General features: G+C 44.3%; 1 protein-coding gene across 1 annotated transcript in view; it reads right to left on the reverse strand.

Moving 5' to 3' along the window:
* Nucleotides 1-15198, reverse strand: part of ptgs1 (prostaglandin-endoperoxide synthase 1) — a 100628-nt gene that overhangs the window by 15281 nt on the left and 70149 nt on the right. The gene's annotated exons all lie outside the window — the stretch shown is intronic.

Below are 15198 nucleotides of genomic sequence, written 5' to 3' on the forward strand. Positions count from 1 at the left end.
TTGTGTAAGTGCTGTGCTTGTTGAATGTCCTTCGCTATAAGAGTTCTGAAAGTCTGTTGTCAATTAGTTTACAGTAAAATAGCATTGTATCTGGTCAAAAACCATTTTTTCCAATAGTTTACTAAGGGTTGGTAACAGGCTGATTGGTTGGCTATTTGAGCCAGTAAAGGGGACTTTACTATTCTTAGGTAGCGGAATGACTTTTGCTTCCCTCAAGGCCTGAAGGCACACACTTTCTAGTAGGCTTAAATTTAAAATATGGCAAATAGGAGTGGCAATATCGTCCGCTATTATCCTCAGTAATTTTCCATCCAAGTTGTCAGACCACGGTGGCTTATCATTGTTGATAGACAACAACACTTTTTTCACCTCTTCCACATTCACTTTATGGAATTCAAAATTACAATGCTTGTCTTTCATAATTTGGTCAGATATACTTGGATGTGTAGTGTCAGTGTTTGTTGCTGGCATGTCATGCCTAAGTTTGCTAATCTTGCCAATGAAAAAATCATTAAAGTAGTTGGCAACATCAGTGGGTTTTGTGATGAATTAGGTTTTTACTACCATCATTCTTTATATCATTTATTTTTGTTTTATAGTATAGTTTCTACTTCTTTTTATTCAGTTTAGTAACATGATTTCTCAATTTGCAGTACGTTTGCCAATCGGTTGTGCTTATTAGTAACTGGAATAAGCAATTTCATAAATGTGTCAAGTGCAGCGTCCGGTACTCCTCATTACACACCACAGACCAGCAAATATTGTTTACATCATCAACATAGGAATCACTACAAAACGTATTGCATTACCTCATACACTACATTAGGCCCAGCCTTTGGAACTTTGGTTTTCCTAGATATGGCTACTATATTGTGATCACTACAGCATTAGTAAAGATATGATCAATACATGTTGATGATTTCATTCCTGTGCTGTTTGTAACTACCCTGGTAGGTTGACTGATAACCTGAACCAGGTTGCAGGCACCGGTTACAGTTTGAAGCTTTTTCTTGAGTGAGCAGCTTGATGAAAGCCAGTCAATATTGAAATCACCCAGAAAATATACCTCTCTGTTGATATCACATACATTATCGAGCATTTCACACATATTATCCAGATACTGACTGTTAGAACTTGGTGGTCTATAGCAGCTTCCCACAAGAATGGGCTTTAGGTGAGGCAGATGAACCTCTAGCCATATCACTTCAACAGTATTTAACATGAGATCCTCTCTAAGCTTTACAGGAATGTGGTTCTTAATATAGACCGCAACACGGCCCCAATTGACATTTCTGTATTTTCTGTAGATGTTATAACCATGTATTGTTACCACTGTATAATCAAAGCTATTATCTAAGTGAGTTTTAGAGATAGTCAGAATATGAATGTAATCTGTTACTAGCAAGTTATTGACTTCATGAACCTTGTTTCTTAGGCTACATACGTTAATGTGGGCTATTTTTAGCACTTTTCAGGGATGCTTGATTGTTTTCATGCTTTACTGGGAAGCATAGCAGATGTAGACATGCTCATGCTATTTATGTTAGTGCAGGGTGAGCTGCACACAGTGGACTTCCTACTACGGCACACCGCCTCAGTGCTAACAGTATAGCTCTGGTTCATAGGCACATGATTACTGCATACAATAGCTGTGGGATCAGCAGAGGCATTACGGCAAGCTTAAATAAGTTCAGGAGTAAAAAGTCACATAAAACGTTGCATGGACTCTGTGTGCAATTATAGTGTTTAATAGTGTTGAATATCCCTTTGAGCATTTTGAAGTTATTCATTACACTTTGGATGGTGTATCAATACATCCAGTCACTACAAAGATACAGGCGCCTTTCCTAACTGAGTTGCCGGAGAGGAAGGAAACCGCTCAGGGATTTCACCATGAGGCCAATGGTGACTTTAAAACAGTTACAGAGTTTAATTGCTGTGATAGGAGAAAACTGAGGATGGATCAACAACATTGTAGTTAATCCACAATACTAATCTAAATGACAGAGTGAAAAGAAGGAAGCCTGTACAGAAAAAAAATTATTCCAAAACATGCATCCTGTTTGCAATAAGGCACTAAAGTAAAACAGCAAAAAATTTGACAAATAAATTAACTTTATGTCCTGAATACAAAGCGTTATGTTTGGGGCAAATCCAACACAACACATCACTGAGTACCACTCTTCATATTTTCAAGCATGGTGGTGGCTGCATCATGTTATGGGTATGCTTGTCATCGGCAAGGACTAGGGTGGTTTTTTTTATTTTATAAAAAGAAACAGAATAGAGTGAAGCACAGGCAAAATCCTAGAGGAAAACCTGGTTCAACAGACCTTGTCTGCTTTCCAACAGACAACACTGGAAGACAAATTCACCTTTCAACAGGACAATAACCTAAAACATAAGGCCAAATATACACTGGAATTGCTTACCAAGATGGCATTGAATGTTCCAGAGTGGCCTAGTTACAGTTTTGACTTAAATCGGCTTGAAAATCTATGGCAAGACTTGAAAATGGCTGTCTAGCAATGTTCAACAACCAACTTGACAGAGCTTGAAGAATTGTTAAAATAATAATGTAAAAATATTCTACAAGCCAGGTGTGCAAAGCTCTTCAGCCTTTTTCACACTGCAGGCCTTAATGCTCAAATTTTTCAAATCTGCGTTGTACTACTGACACAAATCGGATGTGTGTTCAGACAGCAGTCATTTCCTGACAAGGCTACCCTAGTTGTCATAGTAACAACGGGTGTGTGTGCAGTGGTGTATGCTGATTTGTGGTGGTGCTTGTGCTTCCTGTCACGCAGTTGTGTAGCAAGCTAAGTTGACAACAATGCCTGCCATGGATGTTTCCCAGTTGATTTGAATGTTCCAAATCATAGGATAAGAACACTTTTAAAGCTTCAAAAGATAAGATAATCCAACTTTCAAAACAAGTCCTTTTTGGCTAGCCACAGCAGTTAACTAGCTAGCTAGGTAGCTGTTTAGCTTTCTAGCACATTCACTGATTTGTTTGTAAACAATTAACAAGCTAGTTAGCTACCACATGTTCTTGTCAACCTGTCAACAGAGTACCTAGCAAGCAACAAGATATACCGAATAACAGTCTAAAAACAACATGAGGGGCAAATAAATCAGATTTGACCGTTCAGACACAAGTCACATGGCCAGGAATCAGATTTGTATTTGACTTCAAACCATCTATGAAGGTGGTTTGAAATGTGGCTTGAAATATCCAATTCCATGTGCTTTTTGGCTGTTCAAACTGCAAATGTGAACACTACTTTAGAGACTTACTCAGAAAGACTCACTGCTGTAATCGCTGCCAAAGGTGATTCTAACATGTATTGACTCAGGGGTGTGAATACTTATGTAAATGAGATATTTCTGTATTCATTTTCAGTAAATTAGCAACATAAAAAACAAACATGTTTTCGCATTGTCATTATGGGGTATTGTGTGTAGATGGGTAAGAACCCCCCGCCCTCTCATCCATTTTGAATTCAGGCTGTAACATAACAAAATGTGGAATAAATCAAGGGGTATGAATACTTTCTGAAGGCACTTTTACAGCCTTATCATTTCCCCTGTATCTCTCTTACACGAAATGTGCCTGGCTCAAAAGAACTACGACGACACACACATCAGGGTTGGGGTCAATTCAGTTGAAGTCACTTAATTCAGGAAGTGACTTGAAATACATAGTTTCTGCTTTTCGATTAATTGAGAAATTATTGAAAATAGATTGGAATTTCAGATTACTTCCTGAATAGACTGACTTCTAATGACCCTAACCCTGACACACAATCTTATGAGACAGATCATTATAGCCAAGATCTGTATGCACTTCAGACAACTTTTCATGTTGGGGAGAGTGTCGGGTACCTTGAGCCAAAGAGTTAGTTGAGCCACCATCATGTGACCAAATACTTAGGAAGAGGTCATCATTTCATGGAATCTGTAAAGGAAAATCCCACATGGACAAAGTGGTAAGCAAGTTAGGTAAAAAAAAAAGATTTTCACAAAGTCAAATAAATGTATTGTGTTATAGGTTTCATGATGCTTGTATCTAAACCGAAGAAGATTGTTTTGTACATCCGTTGGGGTTTCTATAAGATACAATATGAGGTCCTAAACATAGCATGAAAGTGCATCCTTGTACCTGTATGGGCTAATATAGTCAAAATGTTTGCCTAGGGGTAAGTTGAGCCAATGGCCACCATACCCGATATAAATGATGATTACATTTTTGTCAGTTTAATGCATAATATGAACAGTATTTTTGATATGTGTCATGCATACAGTTGAAGTCGGAAGTTTACATACACCTTATGTTATGATTTAACTGGATAAGAACCCAAATGCAGACAAGTACACCAAGCCAGAGAAGTTTTAACAGGTTTATTTACAATGTTCAAAGTCCAGGTTTCCAAATATATGGGAAGAGCAAGTCCAGGTACAGGGAGGGTAACAGATCCAGATCAGGGCAGGTGTGGTACCGTAATGTCCTAGTGTCCGTGGTGAGTCCAAAAGAGAGGTCCGGTAATGGAGAGCAGGATGGTGGTGGCAGGAGTGAAGCGGAGGCAGGAGTCAGGTTCCAAATATATGGTCGTCTTGACTATGATCTGACGATGAGTGGTAAGTTTGACCGGGTCTTAAAGGCTGAGGTGATATGGTGAATGAGCTGCAGCTGGAACCCTGACTCCCGCACACCAGACTTCACTCCTGCAATCAAGGACAGACAGAGGGGAGGGAGAGAGCAGAGAGAGCTACCTATCAGCAGTAGGCCTAACAGTACCCCCCCTCTACGGACGCCACCTGGCGGCCGACGGGGTTTATCGGGATGTAACCTATGAAACTCTCGGACCAGATCAGGATCCACAATGAAGCTCCTGGGCACCCAGGAACGTTCCTCGGGACCATAACCCTCCCAATCCACCAGGTACTGGAAACCACGACCTCGGCGGCGAACATCCAGAAGTCGCCGGACAGTGTAGACCGGACCCCCACCCACGATCTTGGGCGGAGGAGGGGGACGAGAGGGCGGGCACAAAGGGCTAACCGACACAGGCTTAATCTGGGAAACATGAAAGGTGGAATGAACCCGTAGGGAGGCAGGAAGCTGTAGCTTAACCGCGCAGGGGTTAACAATAGACAGTATCTTGAACGGTCCTATAAAACGAGGCGCCATCTTCTTAGACTCCACCTTCAATGGAAGGTCCCGTGACTTCAGCCATACCTCTTGACCAGGAGAGTAACCGGGAGCCTGGGACCGGTGACGGTTGGCTTGCCTCTGCATGTACGCCGAAGCTCGGGACAGAGCTACCCTGGCCTTCCTCCAGACCTTGAAGCAGCGGCGCATGTGGGACTGCACCGAGGGTACCGCAAGTTCCCTCTCTTGGGAAGGGAACAGGGGAGGTTGATAACCCAGAGCACACAGAAAAGGAGACAAACCAGAGGAAGCGTTAGTCAAGGTGTTATGAGCATATTCCACCCAGGGGAGCATGGAGCTCCATGACCCAGGGTTAGACCCAGTGACACAGCGAAGTGCGGTCTCCATCTCCTGGTTCGCTCTCTCGGCTTGCCCGTTGGTCTGGGGGTGATATCCAGAGGACAGGCTGGATGTAATGCCCAAAGCTTTACAGAAAGCTTTCCACACCTGGGAGACAAACTGGGGACCCCTGTCAGAGACAATATCCGTGGGTAGACCATGAGAGCGGAACACATGTTCAACCAAAATATCAGCCGTCTCTCTGGCAGTGGGCAGTTTAGGTAGGGCCAAAAATGAGCGAACTTAGAAAAACGATCAATCACCGTAAGAATGACAGTCTTACCAGATGAGGGGGGAAGTCCAGTGACAAAATCCATAGCGATATGCGACCAGGGCCGGCTGGGTATAGGTAGAGGTCGTAGATGACCAGCGCTGGCCTGGGTGGAGTTTTTACTTCGTGCACATACCGTACAAGCAGCAATGAAGGCTCGAGTGTCCGCCTCCATCGTGGCCCACCAGAACTTCCGTCGCACAAAGTCAAGGGTCCGCGAAACTCCAGGGTGACAGGTAAGGGGAGACGAGTGAGCCCACTGAAGTACCTGGGAGCGAGCAGACTCAGGGACAAACATCCGGTTAGGAGGACCCTCCCAGGGTCAGCTTGATGATGTTGAGCCTGTCTAACAATCCCCTCGATGTCACATGTGATGACTGCAATACTGCAGGTAGGAGGCAAAATGGGTTCAGGGTTACTACCAGTATCAACAGCCGAATGAACACGAGACAGGGCGTCAGGCTTGACGTTGCGTGACCCAGGACGGTAAGACAGAGAAAAATTGAATCTCCCAAAAAATAGTGCCCACCTGGCTTGACGGGGGTTGAGCTGCTTCGCTGACTGGAGGTAAGCCAGATTCTTATGATCCGTCCAAACGATGAAGGGTTGTTCCGCCCCCCTCCAACCAATGTCGCCACTCCTCGAGAGCCAGCTTAACGGCGAGCAGTTCACGATTTCCAACATCATAATTCCTCTCTGCCTGAGAAAGTTTCCTTGAGAGAAAAGCACAGGGATGCAGTTTGTTATCTTCAGGAGAACGTTGTGACAACACTGCACCTACCCCAGTGTCGGATGCATCCACCTCCACGACAAACTGGCGGTCGGGGTCCGGCTGCATCAGAATGGGAGCCGAGGCGAAGCGATGTTTCAGTTCTTCGAACGCTGATTCGGCCCCTTCATTCCAAGCGAACGGTCGTGAGATGGAGGTGAGAGCGGTGAGTGGCGCCGCAATGCGGCTGTAGTCCTTGATGAACCTCCTATAGAAGTTCGCAAACCCCAGGAATCGTTGAAGTTGTTTGCGGGTAGAGGGAGCTGGCCAGTCCGTGACAGCAGAGATCTTAGCTGGGTCCATCCGCAGCTCCCCCTGAGCTATGATGTAACCCCAAAAAGAGGTCTCAGACACATGAAATTCACATTTCTCCATCTTCACAAACAGTTTGTTCTCCAACAACCTTTGCAACACCTGGCGCACATGCAGTTCATGTTCCTGGGAGGACTCTGAGAAAATCAAGATATCATCCAGATAGACAAAAACAAACCGATTCAACATGTCCCGAAGGACATCATTGACTAGTGCCTGAAAAACAGCAGGGGCATTAGACAACCCAAAAGGCATAACCCGATACTCAAAATGTCCCAAGGGTGTGTTGAAGGCAGTCTTCCATTCATCACCCTTACGAATGCGCACCAGGTGATACGCATTTCGTAGATCCAGTTTCGTAAAGATGGTAGCACCATGAAGGAGGGGAAAAGCAGAATTAATCAAAGGCAGAGAATACTTGTTCTTAATGGTGATGTTGTTAAGTCCACGGTAATCAATACAGGGTCTGAGGGTCTTATCCTTCTTAGCAACAAAAAAGAATCCCGCTCCTACAGGTGACGAGGAAGGACGCATAATACCTGCCGCCAAGGAGTCCCGAATGTAGTTCTCCATAGCCTCCGTCTCCGGCCGGGAGAGATTGTACAGGCGACTGCTGGGGAGCGGGGCTCCTGGCTGGAGGTCAATGGCGCAGTCGTAAGGCCGGTGAGGAGGAAGAGAAGTAGCTCTGTGTTTGCAGAAAACGGATGCCAGGTCATGATACACGTCAGGAACAGCAGAAAGATCCATGGACTCCAGTGGAGGTTGAGGCACAGTACTGGCAGGAGTCTGAGCAGAACACAAACAATTCACATGACAAAATGTGCTCCATGAAACAATGCTACCTGTCACCCAATCAATGTGTGGATTGTGTTTTATGAGCCAGGGGATACCAAGGACCAGGGGAGTCTGTGGGCAGTCGATAATATGGAATTGAATGTTCTCCTGATGATTTCCCGACACTCTAAGACAAACAGGAACAGTCTGATGGGTAATGCGGGTCAACAATTGTCCATTTAGACCCTTAGCCTGCAGCGGACAGTCCATAGGAACAGTCTCCAAATCCATTTGTTGAGCCCACTCTCTATCCAAAAAGCTTTCGCCGGCACCAGAGTCCATCAGCGCACTAACAGAGAAATTCTGGGACTGCCACTGGAGGGATGCCTGGAGCAGAATGCGGGGAGAAGAGGAAGAATCCGCTGCTCGGCTCACCAAAACTTCTCCCATTAATGATGAGCCGGCCCTTTTCCCGGACGAACTGGGCAGGAAGGAACGAAATGACCAGCTTCTCCACAATACAGGCAGACCCGAGCCTGAATACGACGTGCACGCTCCTCTGAGGACAACCGTGCACGACCCACCTCCATGGCTTCGGGTTCAGTGCTCCTCGTATCGACTCGGGAAGACACGGCTCTCTCCGTAGGGACGATGCAGGGAGGAGTTTGTTGATGACAGACAGGTTGCTTGGAACTAACACTCCTCTCCCGGCGGCGCTCCCGAATCCGATTATCCAACCTGATAGTGAGTGAAATAAGATTATCCAGCGTAGGCGATTCATCATATGACACCAATTCATCTTTTAAGGTCTCAGACAAAGCATTGATGAACACTCCTTGTAATGCCTCGTCATTCCAACCACTCACTGCTGCTAAAGTCCGAAACTCCACTGCCATCTCCGCCACACTACGAGCCCCCTGCCGAAGAGAAAACAGCCGTTTCGCAGCCTCCTTGCCTCGTGACGGGGTGGTCAAAAACCTTCCTCATCTCCGTGGTGAAGGCAACGTAAGCGTTGCAAATGTCCGACTGACTCTCCCAGACCGCGGATCCCCAGGCACGAGCGGAACCGCTAGTAGAGTTGATAAGGTAGGCAATACGGGCTCTTTCTGAGGCGTAGGTGAGGGGCTGTTGTTCAAACACTAACGAGCATTGAGTCAAAAATCGCCACAGGTTCCCATGTTCCCGTCATAGCACTCTGGAGCAGGAACAAAAGGCTCTCTGATCTGGGCTGAAGGGGTAGTAAGGGCAGATACTTGATTGGAGAGTAATTGAACCTGATTAAGCAGCACCTGACTGTCCTCAGCAATCGTTTTAAACAGGGTATCATGTTGGCCAAGTAAAATGCCCTGATTGGCTATGGCAGTCCAAATTTGAGTGCACTCTGGGGTGGTATCCGAGCTACTGTCTGCTGGGTTCATGTTGGTCAGATCATACTGTTATGATTTAACTGGATAAGAACCCAAATGCAGACAAGTACACCAAGCCAGAGAAGTTTTAACAGGTTTATTTACAATGTTCAAAGTCCAGGTTTCCAAATATATGGGAAGAGCAAGTCCAGGTACAGGGAGGGTAACAGATCCAGATCAGGGCAGGTGTGGTACCGTAATGTCCTAGTGTCCGTGGTGAGTCCAAAAGAGAGGTCCGGTAATGGAGAGCAGGATGGTGGTGGCAGGAGTGAAGCGGAGGCAGGAGTCAGGTTCCAAATATATGGTCGTCTTGACTATGATCTGACGATGAGTGGTAAGTTTGACCGGGTCTTAAAGGCTGAGGTGATATGGTGAATGAGCTGCAGCTGGAACCCTGACTCCCGCACACCAGACTTCACTCCTGCAATCAAGGACAGACAGAGGGGAGGGAGAGAGCAGAGAGAGCTACCTATCAGCAGTAGGCCTAACACCTTAGCCAAATACATTTAAACTCAGTTTTTCATAATTCATGACATTTAATCCTAGTAAAACTTCCCTGTCTTAGGTCAGTTAGGATCACCAATTTATTTTAAGAATGTGAAATGTCAGAATAATAGTAGAGAGAATGATTTATTTCAGCTTTTATTTCTTTCATCACATTCCCAGTGGGTCAGAAGTTTACATACACTCAATTAGTATTTGGTAGCATTGCCTTTCAATTGTTTAACTTGGGTCAAACGTTTCAGGAAGCCTTCCACAAGCTTCCCACAATAAGTTGGGTGAATTTTGGCCCATTCCTCCTGACAGAGATGGTTTAGCTGAGTCAGGTTTGTAGGCCTTGCTCGCACACGCTTTATCAGTTCTGCCCACATTTTCTATAGGATTGAGGTCAGGGCTTTGTGATGGCCACTTCAATACCTTGACTTTGTTGTCCTTAAGCCATTTTGCCACAACTTTGGAAGTATGCTTGGGGTCGTTGTCTATTTGGAAGACCCATTTGTGACCAAGCTTTAACTTCCTGACTGAGGTCTTGAGATGTTGATTCAAAATATCCACATAATTTTCCTTCCTCATGATGCCATCTATTTTGTGAAGTGCACCAGTCCGTCCTGAAGTAAAGCACCCCCACAGCATGATGCTGCCACCCCCGTGCTTCACGGTTGGGATGTTGTTCTTCGGCTTGCAAGCTTCCCCCTTTTTCCTCCAAACATAACGATGGTCATTATGGCCAAACAGTTCTATTTTTGTTTCATCAGAACAGAGGACATTTCTCCAAAAAGTACGATCTTTGTCCCCATGTGCAGTTGCAAACCGTAGTCTGGCTTTTTATGGTGGTTTTGGAGCAGTGGCTTCTTCCTTGCTGAGCGGCCTTTCAGGTTATGTCGATATAGGACTAGGTTTACTGTGGATATAGATACTTTTGTACCTGTTTCCTCCAACATCTTCACAAGGTCCTATGCTGTTGTTCTGGGATTGATTTGCACTTTTTACACCAAAGTACGTTCATCTCTAGGAGACAGAACGCGTCTCCTTCCTGTGCGGTATGATGGCTGCGTGGTCCCATGGTTTTTATACTTGCGCACTATTGTTTGTACAGATGAACGTGGTACCTTCATGCGTTTGGAAATTGCTCCCAAGGATGAACCAGACTTCTGGAGGTCTACCATTTTTTTCTGAGGTCTTGGCTGATTTCTTTTGATTTTGCCATGATATCAAGAAAAGAGGCACTGAGTTTGAAGGTAGGCCTTGAAATACATCCACAGGTACACCTCCAATTGACTCAAATGATGATTTTCTGGAATTTTCCAAGCTGTTTAAAGGCATAGTCAACTTAGTGTACAGTGGGGAAAAAAAGTATTTAGTCAGCCACCAATTGTGCAAGTTCTCCCACTTAAAAAGATGAGAGAGGCCTGTAATTTTCATCATAGGTACACGTCAACTATGACAGACAAAATGACATCTTTTTTTCCAGAAAATCACATTGTAGGATTTTTAATGAATTTATTTGCAAATTATGGTGGAAAAAAAGTATTTGGTCAATAACAAAAGTTTCTCAATACTTTGTTATATACCCTTTGTTGGCAATGACACAGGTCAAACGTTTTCTGTAAGTCTTCACAAGGTTTTCACACACTGTTGCTGGTATTTTGGCCCATTCCTCCATGCAGATCTCCTCTAGAGCATTGATGTTTTGGGGCTGTCGCTGGGCAACACGGACTTTCAACTCCCTCCAAAGATTTTCTATGGGGTTGAGATCTGGAGACTGGCTAGGCCACTCCAGGACCTTGAAATGCTTCTTACGAAGCCACTCCTTCGTTGCCCGGGCGGTGTGTTTGGGATCATTGTCATGCTGAAAGACCCAGCCACGTTTCATCTTCAATGCCCTTGCTGATGGAAGGAGGTTTTCACTCAAAATCTCACGAAACATGGCCCCATTCATTCTTTCCTTTACACGGATCAGTCATCCTGGTCCCTTTGCAGAAAAACAGCCCCAAAGCATGATGTTTCCACCCCCATGCTTCACAGTAGGTATGGTGTTCTTTGGATGCAACTAAGCATTCTTTGTCCTCCAAACACGACGAGTTGAGTTTTTACCAAAAAGTTCTATTTTGGTTTCATCTGACCATCTGACATTCTCCCAATCCTCTTCTGGATCATCGAAATGCACTCTAGCAAACTTCAGACGGGCCTGGACATGTACTGGCTTAAGCAGGGGGACACGTCTGGCACTGCAGGATTTGAGTCCCTGGCGGCGTAGTGTGTTACTGATGGTAGGCTTTGTTACTTTGGTCCCAGCTCTCTGCAGGTCATTCACTAGGTCCCCCCGTGTGGTTCTGGGATTTTTATTCACCATTCTTGTGATCATTTTGACCCCACGGAGTGAGATCTTGCGTGGAGCCCCAGATCGAGGGAGATTATCAGTGGTCTTGTATGTCTTCCATTTCCTAATAATTGCTCCCACAGTTGATTTCTTCAAACCAAGCTGCTTACCTATTGCAAATTCAGTCTTCCCAGCCTGGTGCAGGTCTACAATTTTGTTTCTGGTGTCCTTTGACAGCTCTTTGGTCTTGGCCATAGTGGAGTTTGGAGTGTCTGTTTGAGGTTGTGGACAGGTGTCTTTTATACTGATAACAAGTTCAAACAGGTGCCATTAATACAGGTAATGAGTGGAGGACAGAGGAGCCTCTTAAAGAAGAAGTTACAGGTCTGTGAGAGCCAGAAATCTTGCTTGTTTGTAGGTGACCAAATACTTATTTTCCACCATAATTTGCAAATAAATTCATTAAAAATCCTACAATGTGATTTTCTGGATTTTTTTCTTCTCAATTTGTCTGTCATAGTTGACGTGTACCTATGATGAAAATTATAGGCCTCTCTCATCTTTTTAAGTGGGAGAACTTGCACAATTGGTGGCTGACTAAATACTTTTTTCCCCCACTGTACATACACATCCTTTAAAAAAATATATATATTCCCCTTTATTACTTTCCAAGCCCGCCACCCTTTCCCCACTTGGAGTCAACTAGTCAACAACGCCTAGGCCTCTACTTCCAGCCCATACCCACTACCTATATTTCATGGACACAGTCAATTTTACAATAATTACATTTTGTTTGTTCTTTCTCCTGAACTTCTTCTACTCTCAACCTCTCCGATCATTTTCATGATGTCCATCCGGTTTGCTTCTATATGCCATATCTTTCTAAATGTGCTCCTTCACAAAAGCTCCCAATCTACAACCCATACACTTATTATGGACACAGCGTGCCTACATTATTAGTTATCTTGTTATTGTTAGTTGTTATTAGTCCCATCCTTCAATTCCATTCAACACCTCCCATTTATCTTTTAACACCATCCATTTAGGATTTCTATTTGCCATATATATTTCAACTTTACTGTGATGTCTTACAAAAGTTCTGAACCTTTCTATTCTCTTTGTCCGAAAGGGTGTACACGTTCGAGTTGGATTTTATCGACAGCCTCGAGTGGGATTTGAAGTGCTGTATGCAGGAAATCCTTCATAATATTCTCGGTTATTTCTCCCTCCTTTTCCTGAATACCCGTAAGTACAAGATTTTCTCTCATCGATCTAGTTTGGATGTCTAGTAAGGCTTCTCTCAGAAGGTTGTTCTCATTTTTAAGTTCCCTAACGTCCGTTTCCATCTTCAAATCAAATTTTATTGGTCACATGCGCCGAATACAACAGGTGCAGACATTACAGTGAAATGCTTACTTACAGCCCTTAACCAACAGTGCATTTTTTTATTTTTTTTTAGTAAAAATAAAACAACAACAAAAAAAGTGTTGAGAAAAAAAGAGCAGAAGTAAAATAAAATAACAGTAGGGAGGCTATATATACAGGGGGGTACCGGTGCAGAGTCAATGTGCGGGGGCACCGGCTAGTTGAGATAGTTGAAGTAATATGTACATGTGGGTAGAGTTAAAGTGACTATGCATAAATAATTAACAGAGTAGCAGCAGCGTAAAAAGGATGGGGTGGGGGGGCAGTGCAAATAGTCCGGGTAGCCATGATTAGCTGTTCAGGAGTCTTATGGCTTGGGGGTAGAAGCTGTTGAGAAGTCTTTTGGACCTAGACTTGGCACTCCGGTATCGCTTGCCGTGCGGTAGCAGGGAGAACAGTCTATTACTAGGGTGGCTGGAGTCTTTGACAATTTTGAGGGCCTTCCTCTGACACCGCCTGGTATAGAGGTCCTGGATGGCAGGAAGCTTGGCCCCAGTGATGTACTGGGCCGTACGCACTACCCTCTGTAGTGCCTTGCGGTCGGAGGCCAAGCAGTTGCCATACCAGGCGGTGATGCAACCAGTCAAGATGCTCTCGATGGTGCAGCTGTAGAATTTTTTGAGGATCTGAGGACCCATGCCAAATCTTTTCAGTCTCCTGAGGGGGAATAGGCTTTGTCGTGCCCTCTTCACGACTGTCTTGGTGTGTTTGGACCATGATAGTTTGTTGGTGATGTGGACACCAAGGAACGTGAAGCTCTCAACCTGTTCCACTACAGCCCCGTCGATGAGAATGGGGGCGTGCTCAGTCCTCTTTTTTTTCCTGTAGTCCACAATCATCTCCTTTGTCTTGGTCACGTTGAGGGAGAGGTTGTTGTCCTGGCACCACACGGCCAGGTCTCTAACCTCCTCCCTATAGGCTGTCTCATCATTGTCGGTGATCAGGCCTACCACTGTTGTGTCGTCGGCAAACATAATGATGGTGTTGATGGTGTTGGAGTCAGTTACTGTCACTTGTAATTTTTTGGTTTCTGTTTCCATTATCGCTTTTTTTTTGTCACTCATTTCAAGACTCGCTTTCAACTTTTACGTCCTTACTGACCAATTCTAGTATGCCCAATTTGTCATTTATCGACTTCAACAGGTCGCTTTCCACACTTACCAGACCCAGTGGTGAAAAGCATATATCATCTGTATCAGTCGACGTGTCGCGTTTTCTCTTGGGGATTGGTTCTCCTCGTTTATCTTCCGCCATGTTTGGGTGTTGCGTGTTGTTGTAATATTTGTCGATATATTTCTCTAGCCTTATGATTTGTTTTGTGTTATTATCCAGATTGAATGTTATTTACTGTGAATATATGAAATGCTAATATTTAGTCTAACTTACTGATTTTGAATATTATGTTTTTATCTTGAGGTGGTTTGTATCGCTTTCTATTCAATACGCCATCTTGGTATGGACCAATCCAATTTAAAGGCAATGCTACCAAATACTAATTGAGTGTATGTAAACTTCTGACCCACTGGGAATGTGATGAAATAAATAAAAGCTGAAATAAATCATTCTCTCTACTATTATTCTGACATTTCACATTCTTCAAATAAAGTGGTGATCCTAACTGACCTAAGACAGGGAATTTTTACTAGGATTAAATGTCAGGAATTGTGAAAAACTGAGTTTAAATATTTGGCTAAGGTGTATGTAAACTTCCGACTTCAACTGTATGCTGATCACTTATTGGGTGCTTTTCCTTCACTCTGCGGTTCAACTCATCCCAAACCATCTCAATTGGGCTGAGGTCGTGTGATTGTGGAGGCCAGGTCATCTGATGCAGCACTCCATCACTCTCCATCTTGGTCAAATAGCCCT

This window comes from Coregonus clupeaformis, chromosome 16, assembly GCF_020615455.1.
Source record: "Coregonus clupeaformis isolate EN_2021a chromosome 16, ASM2061545v1, whole genome shotgun sequence".
In the NCBI taxonomy this organism is placed as follows: domain Eukaryota; kingdom Metazoa; phylum Chordata; class Actinopteri; order Salmoniformes; family Salmonidae; genus Coregonus; species Coregonus clupeaformis.